The 15,872-nt window shown below is 24.9% G+C and overlaps 1 protein-coding gene across 1 annotated transcript in view; it reads right to left on the reverse strand.

The window, feature by feature from the left end:
- The window catches only part of LOC117182017, a 15,306-nt gene extending 6,694 nt beyond the window's left edge, over positions 1-8,612 (reverse strand). The window contains exon 1 of the mRNA XM_033375036.1: positions 8,527-8,612. The gene's annotated coding sequence lies outside the window, so the exon portion shown is untranslated. The remainder of the gene's footprint in view (positions 1-8,526) is intronic.
- Between the last annotated feature and the right edge of the window lie 7,260 nt (positions 8,613-15,872).

The raw sequence follows: 15,872 nt of genomic DNA on the forward strand, positions 1-15,872 counted from the left end.
CATATATTATTGATGATAATATTAGAATTCATTATTTTGTTGAAAATGTATCTTTTTTAGTTAAAAGTTCAACTTTTTGGTTGAAAAATCAAATTTTTTGTTGAAAATTCGTCTGTTTTTGTAGAAATGAAATTGTTTTATGGAAAGTTCATACTTTTTCGTAAAAAATTTAATTCTTCGGTTAAAATATCCACTGTAAATATTTTTTGGTTGCAAAGTCTATGATTTTGTTGAGAATATTGTTAAAAATTAAAATCATATTTTTTGGGTGGAAAATTCGTTTATTCACTTAAAGTTGAACTACTTAATAAAAAATTAATTTCTTCTTATTAAGGATTCATAATTATAGTTGAAAATTCAACTATTTGCCATAAATGAACTTTTTTGTTACAAATTTTACTGCTTTGTAAAAAATGCATCTTTTGGACGTTAAAAGTGAACAATTTGATAGAAAGTTAAACTATTTGGTCGACAATTAAAATTTTTGTTAAAAAACCATATTTTTGAGTTGAAAATTCAGCTTTTTTGTAGATAATACTCTTTTTACTTTAAAATTAAATAATTTCGTTGAAATTTCATGTATTTTGTTGGAAATAGACCTTGTTTGGTAGAAATTTAATCTTTTTGGTTGAAAATTTATCATTTTTGGTTAAAAGTGCAATTGTTTGGTTGATTTATCAACTATCATTTTCTTAGGTTTAAGATTCGATTATTTCACTAAGAGTTGAACTACTTTGTTAAAAATAAACGTTTTTTTTTTTAACAAGATTTTATAATTATGTTCAAAAATTGAACTCTTTTATTGAAAACTCATATTTTTCGCTGAAAAAAACTCAACTTTTTGCAGATAATTAATTTTGTTGACTTTAAAATTAAATAATTTCGTTGAAAATTCATGTATTTTGTTTACAATTGGTCTTTTTTTGCAGACCATTAATTTTCTTGGCCAAAAATTCATCTTCTTAGTTGACAATTTAACAACTTTGTTGAAAATTTATTTTTTCTGTTAAAAATTATTTTTCTTTATCGTAAAATGTAACTATTCTAGGATTGATAAAAAATTAATCGTGTATATTGATTAAGTTGGAAAATCGTTTTTTTTTTGTATATAACATTAATCCTCTTGGTCGAAAATTCACCTTTTGCCTTTAAAATTTAACAATTTTGTTGAAACTTCGTTTTTTTTTCTTGTTAAAATCAATTTTTTTCACAGTTTTTATCTGGAAATTGAACTATTCCGTTTTTGGTTGAAGCTCTATCCTGTACATTGTATTAGTTAAAACACCAATTATTTGATAGAAAATTAATTTATTTTTCTAAAAAGTAAACTTTTTAGTTGAAAATTCATATATTTTGTTAAGTAGATTTTTTCTACAATTTTTTATCAGAAAAATCTATCCAATCACCGTCCAATCTATCCAATTATCTTTCTTTTTTTTTGTAAAGAAATTATTCACAAATTTAAAATAAGTTCGATTTTAATTTTTTTTTTAAATGTTCAGACCAATTTTTAACTTTTGCGATTATGATTTTTTTAAATCGAAAGAATTTCAAAATAATTTTTTTTCAAATGAACTTAAGGTATTAAAAATTAAAAAATAATTGATTTTACAAGATGATTCTTGAATCCCTTCATAATTAAAGAATCATTAGATATTAGTTTACACAATTATTTTCAATTATAACTTCAAATAGTATTTCAGTCTAAAAAAATTGTATTTTTAGCCTATTCAATTTGAAATTTTTTTATTAAAAAAATAAAATTCCGTTAATTATAAGCAATATTTGACCATTCATTTCAAACAAGCCATTATAAACACATATTAAAAACTATACAAATTTAAACAGAATGGTTCGAAATAATTGTTAAAATTGTAATGAGCTAAATTTTCAATTTGAACTCTACAATTTTAATTTAAAAAAAGATTCAAAATTAATGTAAAACTTGAAATTATTTCAAATAATTCGAAACACGATGTGGATTTTTGCAGATTTTGAATAAATTAAGCTTTTTGAGAATTGTAAAAGATTTTAAAAGAATAACAAAAATTACTGTAATTGCTAAGAAAATTGAAAATATTTTTTATTTTGAAAAATTAATTTTAAGTCAATATTTGAAAAGATTTTAAAAATAAAAAAAAAGAATCAGGACGATTTTAAAGCAATTTTTTTATTTTTCAGTTTATTTTATTTTAGGAAAAAATAGTATTAACAAAATATATGACTTTTCAACTAAAAAGTTTACTTTTTAGCAAAATAAATTAATTTTCTATCAAATAATTGGTGTTTTAACTATACAATGTACAGGATAGAGCTTCAACCAAAAATGGAATAGTTCAATTTCCAGATAAAAACTGTGATAAAAAATTGATTTGAACAAGAAAAAAAAACGAATTTTCAACAAAATTGTTAAATATTAAAGGCAAAAGGTGAATTTTCGACCAAGAGAATTAATGTTCTATAAAAAAGAAACGATTTTCCAACATAACCGATATAAACGATTAATTTTTAATAAATCCTAGAATAGTTACATTTTCAGATAAAGAGAAATAATGTTTAACAGAAAAAATGAATTATCTACAAAAATTTGAAATTTTTAAGCGAAAAAAATTAGTTTTCAATCAAAGAGTTCAATTTTCAGCCGTAATAATAAAACCTTGTTAAAAAAACGTTTGTTTTTTACAAATTAGTTCCACTCTTAGTGAAATTATTTATCCTCGTAAATTTATTTATTTAATTTTAAACTCAAAAAGAGTATTATCTACAAAAAAACTGAATTTTCAACCCAAAAGTATGATTTTTCAACCAAAATTTTAATTGTCGACCAAATAGTTTAGCGTTTTATCAAATTGTTGACTTTTAACGCCCAAGCGATGCATTTTTTACAAAACAGTAACATTTTTAACAACAAAAGTTAATTTAAAGGCAAATATTTGAATTTTCAACTATAATTATGAATCCTTAAAAAGAAAAAATTAATGTTTCTACTAAGTAGTTCAACTTTAAGTGAATAATCGAATTTTCCACCCAAGAAATATGATTTTAATTTTTAACGATATTCACAACAAAATCATATACTTTGGAACCAAAAAATATTTACAGTTGATATTTCAACTGAAAAATTTAATTTTTAACCCAAAAGTATAAACTTTCCATAAAACAATTTCTTTTTTATAAATAAAGACGATATTTTTAACAAAATACATGATTTTTCAACCAGAAAGTTGAATTTTAAATAAAAAAGATAAATTTTTTAACCAAATAGTTAAATTTTTAACTTAAAAAGGTAAATTTGTAACTAGAAATGGTCTAGATTAATTGTCCGTTTTAGGAATGTACTTTCAACAACCCAGTTGGCAAAAAATTTGTCGACGTCTTTACGACATCGTTACGACATCATTACGACATCTTTGCGACATCCTATGTCCATGTCGTTAAGGTGTCTTTGCGATTACATAAAGACATCGTCAGATCATACGACTTATTTACGATATCGTAAAGACACCTTAACGACATGGACATAGGATGTCGTAAAGTTGTCGTAAAGATGTCGTAACGACGCAAATTTCTTTAATCTCTTTCAAATGCGGATCAAGATTTAAATAATATTACTATAATATAAGATAATTATAATATTATAATTAATAACATATGTATATATTTATATGTATATAATAGTATTAATATCTATATCATTTATATTTTATACTTGAAATAACGTAATCTCAAAATATGCGCATATAAAGAGACGCGCGAAGTATTCAAATCATGAAAATCGACAATTTCTTGAATTTCTTTGAAATGCAGACCAAAAAATAAAAAGAACACTTTTATAATATGATATAATATAATATAATTATAATATTAACTTAAATAATATATATAATATTATTAATATAATATTCTACATCTGAAAAAACATAACCTCCAAATTGAAACCTGGAAATACTTAAATACCAATTTCTTGATTTTATTTGAAAGCGGATTGAGATATGAATAGAACCGCCGAAGTTTTCCGACTCGCAATCGTGCACCTTCGAGTTTTAAAATTCAGAAGAGGAGAAATGGTTTGCGCGCGCAACCCAGTTATTTATATCGTCTCATACTCTATTCACACGGACATATACCTGTGATTGTATTGAACCACGTCTCGTTTCAGATCTGGGATCACTGTGCTGTACCTTAAGTAAAGAATTCTACGGCCTACCTATTGGGTACAAAATTTGGCGACGTCTTTACGACATCGTTGCGACAACTTTACGACGTACTGTGTCCATGTCGTTAAGGTATCTTTACGATATCGTAAATGAGTCGTATGATCTGACGATGTGTTTACGATATCGCAAAGACGCCGAAACGACATGGACATAGGATGTCGTAAGGTTGTCGTAAAGATGTGGTAGCGATGTCGTAAAGACGTCGCCAAATTTTGTGCCTACTGGGTATGACAAAAACTTATATTTTAGGTATTATTTTCAGTACCTGAAATAAAATTATTTACAAGAATGGCGGGATTTTGAAGGACCCTACGCCCAATATTTTGAACTTCCTCCTCTACTACATCTCCCTCTCCTAAGTTTCCTAACCGACATCATTCCTCTTCCATCATTCCATCTCATTTCCCATATTTCGCCTCCCCATATTCCCCTCATATTTTATACTCGCCCTCCCCTCATTTTCTTTCACTTTCCCAACTTCCCCATCCCTCATTTTTATAAATTTCCCTTACTTCCCCACCCCTCATTTTATTTGACTTTTCTTATACACTTTTTCTCCCCTGCTCTTAATTCCCCTGTCCTCGTTTCCCCTCACTTGCCATACTTTGAAACTTTTTCTCTTTGATTGAATATTGAACTCTTTTGTTAAAAATTTCTTTTCACATTCTCATCATAGAAGGTGTTAAATTTTTGTGAAATGCCCCCCCCCCCGCCCCCGATTCGGTTTTTGTAATATGTCCACGTTTTGAATGTACATCTGGCTGTAAGCAGGATAACTCTTTAAAAAATTATTTCATTAGATTGACCTCCAGTACTCTCTTTTAGTGTAGAAAACAGAAGTTATGGTATTTTCAAAATGAAAGAAACAAAACAATGATGAAAAAACAACTTTTTGATTTTTTACGAAAAATCCAAAATTCAAATTTGTATTGTGAAAAAATAATACTAAATCAAAAATTCCATTTTGCCATCAAACTATGCGAGATACGAAAAAATATGATATTACAAAAATTACTCATCCAAAAAAGGTCTGCAAATTTTTTATGGGTCCCTATTTTATGGGAGAAGTTGTTCTTTTTAATTCGTTAGAAAACAACGTCAAAAATAAGAAAATGAGATTTTTGGACAAACGACACAAGCTACGAAAAAAAATTTGTTTATCCAAAAAAGAGTTAGAAATTTGTTACTTATCATTTTGTGCTAAGATGTGTAGTTTTTGTTTTATTTGTAAAAAATTACTTCAAAAATAAAAAAATGAATTTATGGACAAGACACAAGCTACGGAAAAAAATAATTATACAAAGCTACAAGTTTTTTATGAATTATTTTTTTGTGGAAAAGCGCAGTTTTGGTTTTAATCCTGAAACATATAATTAATTTTTTGACAAACGACGCCAGCTGTAAAAAAATGAATACACAAAAGTTGCTCTTTCCAACAAGAGCCACAAATGGGTACTAAATCTTTTTTTGAGAGGATGGGTAGTCTTTCTTTAAATGAAAAAATTTCTATCAAATAAAATTGAATGTTTTGAAAAACGACACAAGGTACGAAGAAAAATTAATAGACAAAAGCTTTTCAGCCAAAAATATGCGCAAGGTAAATACATAATCCAGCGCGAAGCGAGTGACAAATATATTATCGAGCGCGAAGCATGAGAGCCAACGTTTAAGTACCCTGGGCGTGCTCAAACTAGCGAGAGCAAGTTAATAATTCATAATTATAATTAATATAATAATTAAAAATTATGATTAATAAATAATGAGGATACAAAAATTTAACCAAAAATTCAAATGTTCCATTTGATGGTGAAAATGTATATTGTTTATTTGTATTTTCAACTACTTGCTGGTTAAGATTTAAACTCGATTTTTCAAACATATTTTTAGGTGAAGATTCATCATTTCAGTTGAAGATTATTCTCTTTTTTTATAAATTTTGTTGTGTTAAAAATTAATCTCTTTTGACATGAAAATTCAATAATTGGTGACATTTTTATTTTCTTTCGCGACTGCCTGAAAAATTGTTGTCGTTGGAAAAAATTTAGTTCTTTTCATTGCAAATTCATGGTTAGAAATGTTGTGTTTTTTATTATAAAATTAAACTGTTTGTTTGAAAATTTATCTTTGATAGGTAAAAATTCAGTTTTAGGTAAAAACTTTATCCGCGCCATTCAAAATTCATATTTTTGGTTAAAATTTAACTACTTCTTTAAAAAATAATATACTTTTCCGAATAGAAAAACATTTTGTTCAAAATTAATGCTTTTAGATTGAAAAATTATATATTTATAAGTTATAAATGGAATAATTATAATATGCTTTGTTGAAAATAAAAAAATTCCTTTTTGTTTGAAAGCTCGTCTTTTTCTTTAAAGATTCGGCTATTTTGCTAAAAATTTGTTTTGTTTTTGGTTGACTGTTTTTCAACTGTTTTTTATTTTTAATTAAGATCTACTGTTAATCTCTTATTGAATTTTTCGATAGAAATTAATAGCTTTTTGTTACAATTTAATGTACTTTTTAACAATACCAACCATTTTTAAAAAATTGTCATTGTCGAAGATTGATTTTAGTTGCAAATTCATCTCTTTTATACAGAATTTTGCTATTTTTTAAATCTTTCGTTTTCGATAAAAATTCATTTTCGAACTACAAATTTAACTGTTTCATTTCAACATTCTTCATTCAAGTTGAAAATTCCTCAGGTTTGTCCAATCCTTTACTATTTTGTTGCAAATTTGTTGTTGTTTTTTTTTCATTGTAAATTAATTTCTGAAACTAGAGTTTAACCATTACAGTTTTTATGGAAAGTTTATATTTGGAACCTAAAAATTTAACAATTTAACTGAAACTTCAACTAATTGGTAGTATATTTTGTATATTTAGTAGAAAATTCCTTTTCTTCGGTAGAAAATTATTCTTCTTGAAAAAACATTATTTTTTTTTGTTTAAACCTAATTTTTTTTAAATAAAACTACTTTATGGAGAATTAAACAATTTTTCGGGAAGAATAATTTTTAGTTGAAAGTTAAAATTTTTTCTTTGCAAATTAGTCTTTTTGGCTAAGCATTTTACTTTTTTCTAATTCCTTTTCTCGGGATGACTTAAACTGTTTTTTGTTTTCTTTAAATTAAAATCTACTGAGAATTCATTTTTTTTCGTGTAAAATTTTTTGTATGGTTGGAGATTTATTATTTTTGTTTAAAATTTTTGTTATTGTACTTTTTGTTAAAGATGTATCTTGTTTAGTTGAAAATTTAATTACTTGGTTCAATTTTCTTTCCTTTTTGACTGACTGAAAAATCTTTCCTTGTGGAAAATTTATTTCTTTCTTTCTTTTTTTCTCTTGACTGAAAAATGTGTCTTTCTTAAAAATTTAAATTTCTTCTTATTAACTAGTCTTCTATGTATAAAAATTTATCTCTTCAATTTCAAGTTAATTTTTTTAACTAAAAAATATATCCTTTTCCATTTTTTATCAAACCTTTATGTTTTTTGCTATAAAATTCAACTATTTGGTTAAAAAATTTATTTCTTAGATGAAAATGCAAATATTTTGTTCAAAATTCATATTTTTTTTTAAACGCGTACTTTTTGGTAGAAAATTAATATTCTTGATACAAACCTGAATGAACTTTATGCTTATTGACTGTAAAACATTAATTTCTAAGCAGAACTCTTATGTGGTACAAAAGATAAACACATTAATTAAAGATAGATTAAAACAAATATTTTTAACTCCAGGAAAAATTATAAATTGAATCTCTACTAAAATAAATGTTTGAAAAAATATCAAAATTAAATGATTTTAATTTTGCTAAACATATTTAAAAAATAATATACTTATTGTCTTTTTCGAATTAACTGAATTTAAAAGATACTTGTTTAACTAAATGATTATAAAAAAAATTAATTAGAACCAGAAGAACAAATATTATTTTTGTCAGTCATTTAAAAATTGTTACGATAAATAAAAAAAAAACCAGCATAAGTAATCCGTTGACTCAATTTAGTGTGAAATAATGATATGATAACGATTATCTCTCATTCTTGTCATTGACCTGCAACTTCTCTCTCACTCACTCTCTATTAAATTATTTGTCTCATTAAGTGTTCTGTTTATAGTTTTAAATATACATATAAGAAAAATATAATTTATATAACTAATAAATACATATAGAGCAAAACAGGTTAAAAAACCTGATTTTTTAAAATAACTTTTTAAAAAACAATTTTGAATTTGACGATAAAAAAATTTTAATATTAAGAAATCTTTTGATAAGAAAGAAATCTTATTTTATTTTCTAACCTTGATTTAAGAATTCTCTCAGCAGACACTTTACTGCTCTTATTCTTACGGCGGTATTGTTGATACTGAGATACGGATACTGATCCGGTACTAGCTTTTCCTGTCACTAGTGGCATCAATTGCGCGCGTCGCGCGCTTGTAATTTTTTAATTTACAGGGAAAAATAATTCTCGATTAAAAATTTATATGTTTAAATGTTATTGCTTTGCAAAACGTTTTCAAGCCCTTAAATCTACCTTAAATTCGATCTTTGGAAAGTATAATCAGTTTTTTTTTTGTTATATAAATATAATTTTTCGAAAATTTTTGGAAAATTCAGATACTTGGGAAAAGATTCTATAAACTTTTGCGAAAGATTTTTTATTTTACAAGATTTAAGCAAGTTCTAGGAAAAATTCTAATTATAAATTTTAGGAAATCGTTTCAAAATTTAACATATTTGTAATATCTTTAAAACTTGTAGAATTTCTAAGCAGCTTTTGAAATGACTCCAATTTTACCTAATTTTTTTTCATCATTTAAAAAATGAAATTTATTATTTAAACTATCTTAATAATAAATAGTTTGGGGAATAATATTATTTCAGAATTTTTGATTTGTGCATTCTAAGTTGTAATTTTAAAAAATTCCTCAACAGTTTTAAATTGTTTGTCTAAACCCCCAAAAGTCTACAATAAATTTTTTATTATTTTTAAGTATTTTCCAAAAAATCTGAACGCTTAAAATATCTTTAAATTTGATTTAAATTCTTTTTCTAAAAAAAAATCTGTATGATTAAAACAGTTGCAATTAAACATGTTTGAAATGAATTTCATTTTTCTTTCAAACCCTTGAATAGTACCAGAAATTCTTTAAAAGCTTCACAATTTTTATTCAAATTCTTTAAATATTGACATTTTGTTTAAACTTTGTTGAAATCTTTATAAATTTTACATGACTTTTGATTCTTTTCAAAGCGGTTAAACCTTCTAAATGTCTTTGGAAATTATTTAAATTTTCCAACAAATTGTTTTCAATTTCTGGAAAATTATATATGGACAATTTTTTTAATCTTTTTAAATATTCTCTTAAAATGAATTTTTCTAAATAAATAATTATTTTTTATTTTCTTATATATCTCAATAAAATGTAATAAAACTTCTTAAAAACTTCAATTAATTCAAATTTTGCTTAAAATTTTCGAATTCCTGTTCAAGTTTTTGTTAGAATTCATTTTTCAAATTAAAATTTTCAAATTATCCCACAAATCACAAGAAAAATGTTCAGTGTTTTGACACCTTTCAAAATTCTTGAAAAGATTCTAAATTTTGGTTCAAAACCTTCAAAAATCTAAGTCTGGCTTTAAATTTTTTTTAATTTTTGCGAGATTGAAATTATTTTCGAAACTTTCAAAAAATTCCACAGCTCCTAAATATTTGTTGAAATAATTCATTTTTTCTAAAATAAATTTAAAAACGTCAAGATAAAAAAGTGTTTTAAAATCTTCCAGATTCTCATCTGAAAATTTCAAAAATGTTTTGAAATCTCCTGAATTTTTTCTTAATATTGTGTTAAAATTAATTTTTCTAAAGAATAACATCAAATAATTTTTTAAGAATCTCGGGAACATATTTCATTTTCTTGTAACCGTAAAATTTCGACAACAAAAAAATCTGTTATCAAAATTTAAAAAAAAAATCCACATTAAGAAAATATTTTAAAATGATTACAAGTTGTCAATAATTCTTTAGTCGTTCTTATTTTAAAAGTTGTTTGACAAATCGATAATAAAAATCTTCATCGAATCATAGCAAGAGGATATAATTTATTATTTATATTATAAAATAATTAAATAAATGACAAGTTCAAACAGGAATACAATTTTTTGTTTGCTTATTATTTTCTACTACATTTTTCTCTTAGAACAAAAGGAGAAAACCATTGTTTTTTTCTAACATTTATAACTTGTTTCCCAATTTTCAATTAATGCAAACAAATAATTGAGCAAAGGTAACTCAAATAATTTCTTACACAGTTTGTTCTCTGAAATGATTTCATATTTCGAATTCTTGAAATTCTCAAAATTCTCTGAATTCTTATAAATCCTTCAATTTTCTAGTTTCTAAAAATCGCTGACGTTTTTTTAATTATTTATAATCATTGATTTCTTTGAATATCCAGAAATTCTTAAACATTGTGAATTTGCTCAATTCTTTGAATTTTCGGAATTCCTGAAATTCTTTGAATTCTTAGGAATTTTAAAATATTTTCTTCATACTCGCAAATTCTCTGAAGTCCTTGAATATTCTGATATCCTTTATTTCTATGAATGTCCTAAATTTCTTAAATATTCTAAATTCTTTTAATTTTTTAATTTCTCAAGTGTTGTGAAGTCCCTGAAATTCGCTGAATTTCCTTAAATCTTCGAATATACCGAATTTCTTTAATTCCCTCAATTTCTTCAATTCCCGGAATTCTCTGTATTCCTTGAATTATCTGAATTCCTCTAATTTTCTGAAACTCGTGACTGTTATAAATTCTATGAATTTTGGGAATTCCTCGAATATCTTAAATTCGGATGATTCAATGAATTTAGTCAATTTAATGAATTCCCTGAATTTACAATATTTAAAGAATTCAGGAAATTCCTGAAATTCTCCCCGGTTTTGTAATTTCTACAATTACTGGTGCCCGAAATTTCTTAGGAGTCATGGTGAGAGACGGTTGGGAATCTCGCCACGGAAGGTCCGCAGTGCGCGAGAACTCAGTCGAGTATATTGCGCAATATTATGCATTTCAATTGGAAACAGTTGAGTTAGCCCTGGCTGTTTAAGTTTTGATTTCTCCAACCAATTAACAAGGGGATTTGCAGGCAACTCCTGACAATGTTACTAAATCGGGGTTCTGATGTATTTACCTGAATTTCTGAGAATAATTTGAATATGCTGATTTTTCTGAAATTCGAGATTTTTAAAAATTTTTCTAGATTCTTTTAAATGAGATTTGGCTTAATTTAAAGTCTTCAAACTTCAAAGGAATTAAACAATGAAAATTAGTAATTTAATACTGATAAATATTTGAAATGAAGCTATTACAATGCGTAATATTAACTTATTGATCTAGACACGTAGAAAATTGTTTTATATAAATAATTAAACATATTTCTAATAACATAAGGTAAATAAAATTGTTAAAATTGTTGGCAGTATTAATTATGTTTTTGATCTATATTAGTAAATTAAAAGTTTTTTAACAAGAAACAAAATTGCCGCCGATTTTTGATAAAAGCTTTTTTCATTTCAAATTATTGTTAACTATAATAATGCTAGACACAAATAAATTACTACCATGCAGAAATAAACAAGGTCCTAGAATCAGGAAAAAATTAATTTCAATTAATCTTTTATTGTTTTTTTTTGTAATTAATTTTATTATTATTATTTTGATGGTCAATTAATTATTTTTAGCTACTTAGGTCCAAGATCCTAATTTCAAAATGCATAGTTTGTTAAACCAAGTTTTTCATTTTTTAATTCTTAAAGCTGTAACCTTAAAATAATTAATGACAAAAGTTTTAATTCAGAAATTATATTATTTTCCAATGAAAAATATAACAGTTTATATTTTAACAAAAAATATTTCAATTTTAAATCAAACACAATATATTTCAAACAAAAAATTATACTTTCTACCAAAAAATACGAATTCTTGACAAAATACATAAATTTTTAACCAAATGGTTACATTTTTAAACAGAAATATTAATTTCCTACCAAAAAGACGATTTTTTGGCTAATTAATAAAATTTTTAGTTTAGAAAAGATTACCTTCAACAAAAAATGGAATCAATAAATTTTCATTGAAAAACAACCATTTTATTTCAGATAAGAGAGTGTTTTACAAAAAAGTTGGATTTATTATTTAAACAAATTTTGAATCAGATACCTTCAGAATACATTCAAAACATTAAAAAGTTATCATGGGAATTTCTTAAATTCGAGCCTTAAAAATGAGAAAATTTAGAACTTGGCATTGATAATTTAATTTTTTCGTTTGAAAATCTTGTAAAATGTAAGAAAATTCCAAAATAAAAAATAAATCAATTTTCTAATTTAAAAGTATTATTAACAATTTGAAAATTATTTATTTTTAAACAATTTAAATTTTCAAAATAATACTTTAAATTTTTAAGTGTTTAAGTATAAAAAAGTTTTTGTATCACAATTCTGGGTGACTGAACCTTTTCGTCCTTTTTTATGTAATTCGAATCCGTTTAATTTTTAGCGGTCCGTAGTAGAAACGTTGTATTCGATTATATTTTCCATATTCCCCTACTTTTCATTAAAAAATTAAGAAAAAAAAAATTATTCGATCAGAAAGCAGGATAATTTTAAAATGTCCTATTTTCAACAAAGAAAATCAGAGTGAATATACTTTTTCTGTTTAAAAAATTCCTCTCATCATTGTTAATAATAATAATTTTTAATAATCATTTTTTTGAAAATTTAACTATTACATTTTTTAATAAAAATTTATCTTTTTTGGTTGAAAATTTAACTACTTGGTTCAAAGTTAAATTTTGTTGAAAGTTAATGTTTTTGGCTAAAAAATCATCTTTTTAGTTGAAAATTTAACTATTTTGTTCAAAATTCTTCTTTTTTTGGTCAGAAATGTACTTTATTAACTAATAATTAAATAATTCCAGTTTATCTATAAAAGTGATTTTTCGTTTTTGAAAATTCATCTTTTTTAAGGGAAAATTAATTTGGCTTTGGTTGATTTTTTTTTATTTTCTTAATAAATAATTATTTTTTCAACTGTATGTATTTAAAAAATGAATATAATTTTTAAGAAATATGTTTTCTCGCTTCTTCTTAGTCTTTCTCTGAAGTGCTAAAATATCTGGAATATTCTAAATTCCTGAAAGACTCTACATTTTCCGAATTCCTTGAATTTCCCGAATTCAGAATATTTTAGAAATTCGGAACATTTCTTTAATTCTAATATTAGTTCTGAAATCTCAGGAAATTCGCGGAAATTTAAAATATTTTTATAAATTTATAGGATTTCAAAATAGTTTTGAATAAAAAACACTAAATAAAAAATACAATTTAAGCTGTTTGATGAAATTCGAAGTTTTACCAAAGTTATTGCTGATCACATTTATCTGCATGAATTTGGTCATTATTTATTTGCCTTGTCCTTTTTTTTACCGTGTGCTTTTTTCGAAAAAAAATTAATTTTTTTTAATCTTAGTTTTTACGATTGAAAGAAAATCTACTCGTCCTATCGAAAAATTATAAATAATAAATTTATAAATCCTTTTAGGCGAACAACTCTTGGCTGCTCATTTTAGTTCGTACTTGTATCGTTCTTTCAAAAAAATTTTATTTTTTTTATTTTTAATGATGTTTTTTACGACTAAAAACAAAAACTTAGCATTCGATCAAAAAGTGATTCATTATAAATTTGTAGGTCTTTCCAGGGCGCGCAATTTTAGCTCTTCCTTTTTTTCTCATCTTTTATAATTTGACCAAAAAACGGAATTTTGGATTTTTCATTATTTTTGGTAGATCAAATTTTGAATTTTTAACTTTTTGACCAAATTAAAAAAGTTCTTATCATAATCTTGTAGGGCTTTCAAAAAACAACGTTTTTCTTCTAATGACTTGCTGAGTACTATGAATAGACGTTCATAGAATTTTGAAATCTTGAAAAAATTTAGTTTCAAACATTTTGAAAACACGCTCACTTTTTGAATTTTGACCCAAAATAGCTGGTTTATGAACCTGTTTTTTCTTCTTAGGCCTTAAAAAAGTGTGCCAAAGCATAATCCAATCTGATCAATTTTTCGAAACTTATCGTGCCTACAGAATACAGACTACAGACAGACAAACACATTCGTAATAATCGTTTTTTTATTTGATGAAAACCGACAAAGTGAAATTTTACATGAAGGCAATACCTTCTCATTTGGATGAGAATGTAAAAATTCGATATAACTTATTAAAAAAATAGAGACCATTTGTTAATTATTTAAACAAATTTTATGAACAATTGCAATAATTTCTAAGTTTCAAATAGAATTGTTTCTTTTTTATAACATACAAGACAATAAATATCTTGCTTATAGCTTTCTGTGCGATTCTTTGATTTCAGAAACTAGGTGTTATTTGTTTAAACAAAATTAATGAACAAATGCATAATATTGTCATTTTGCAATAAAAAAATCTTTAATTATAACAGAGACCTTGCTTAAAAATAATAGTCGATTTCATAAAAAGAAAAATGTTGTTTCCATTAAACAACGGCCAAAGAGTAATTTGTTTATAAAATTTGTTAAAAAATTGTGAATTGTTGCCTAACAGCAAAAAACCACAGTAAAGGCCCATTGGTTATGTACAATTAATTAATTGCATCAAAGAAACTAAATTTATCTACTAAAACCAGACCAAATTATGCATTTGTTTATTGCATATTTGAAAAAAATTACTAATTGTTTAGCATTAATAAAAAATAACTATGGTGAGCTACAAGAAAGATATTAGGAATTTATTTTTCGAAAAAAAAAAACGAAATCCATTTGTTAAAAAAGAGCAGAACCCTCAATTTGTTTATTTAATTTGTTTAAACAAAAATAGATTTTTTTAACGGAGTATCATATCAAGAAGTATTTCAAGGTTTAATGCTCAAAAAACTGTGGTTGCGATATTCGATTGCTCTCTGCATGGATACATTCTCATCACAACTTTTGTGTTTTAATTTATTTTTCATCTCGTATGGGGTATGCTATTTTTTATGATTAAAAAAAAAGAACTATCCAAAAATTATTTATGGCAAAGTAATTCATTTTTACATTCTCATCAGAGAAGGTTAAGATTTGACCCACCCAGTTTTTGTCAAATGTCCAAGTTTTGAGACCCCCTATATCCGAAAACGGGTTTTTTATAAATGTGTCTGTCTGTATATCTGTATGTCTGTATGTATGCACATCTGTCTTTTATGTGCACGATAATTTTTAAAAAGTTAATGTATTAGATTGGCCTTCGGTGCCAAACTAAAGTTCGGGTTCTTAAGCCAGCAATTTTGGATAAAAATTAAAAAATTTAGCGCATTTTGAATATTTTTCAGTCTACTTTTTTTTAACTCAAAAATTTTCTGCACGGATATTCGAATTATTCAAAAAGACCAACAATTTATCCTAATGACTTATTTCACAAAATAAAAAATTACCAGATTTATCGCATTTACAAAATTCAAAAAAAGACATAAAAATTAACATTTTAAGACAAATAACGCATCTGAGGGAGGGTCGGGAATGTGAAAATAAGACCATGTAAACTCCCACCTAACGCAGTACTGCTGAC

The sequence above is a fragment of the Belonocnema kinseyi genome, chromosome 10, assembly GCF_010883055.1.
Source record: "Belonocnema kinseyi isolate 2016_QV_RU_SX_M_011 chromosome 10, B_treatae_v1, whole genome shotgun sequence".
Taxonomy (NCBI): domain Eukaryota; kingdom Metazoa; phylum Arthropoda; class Insecta; order Hymenoptera; family Cynipidae; genus Belonocnema; species Belonocnema kinseyi.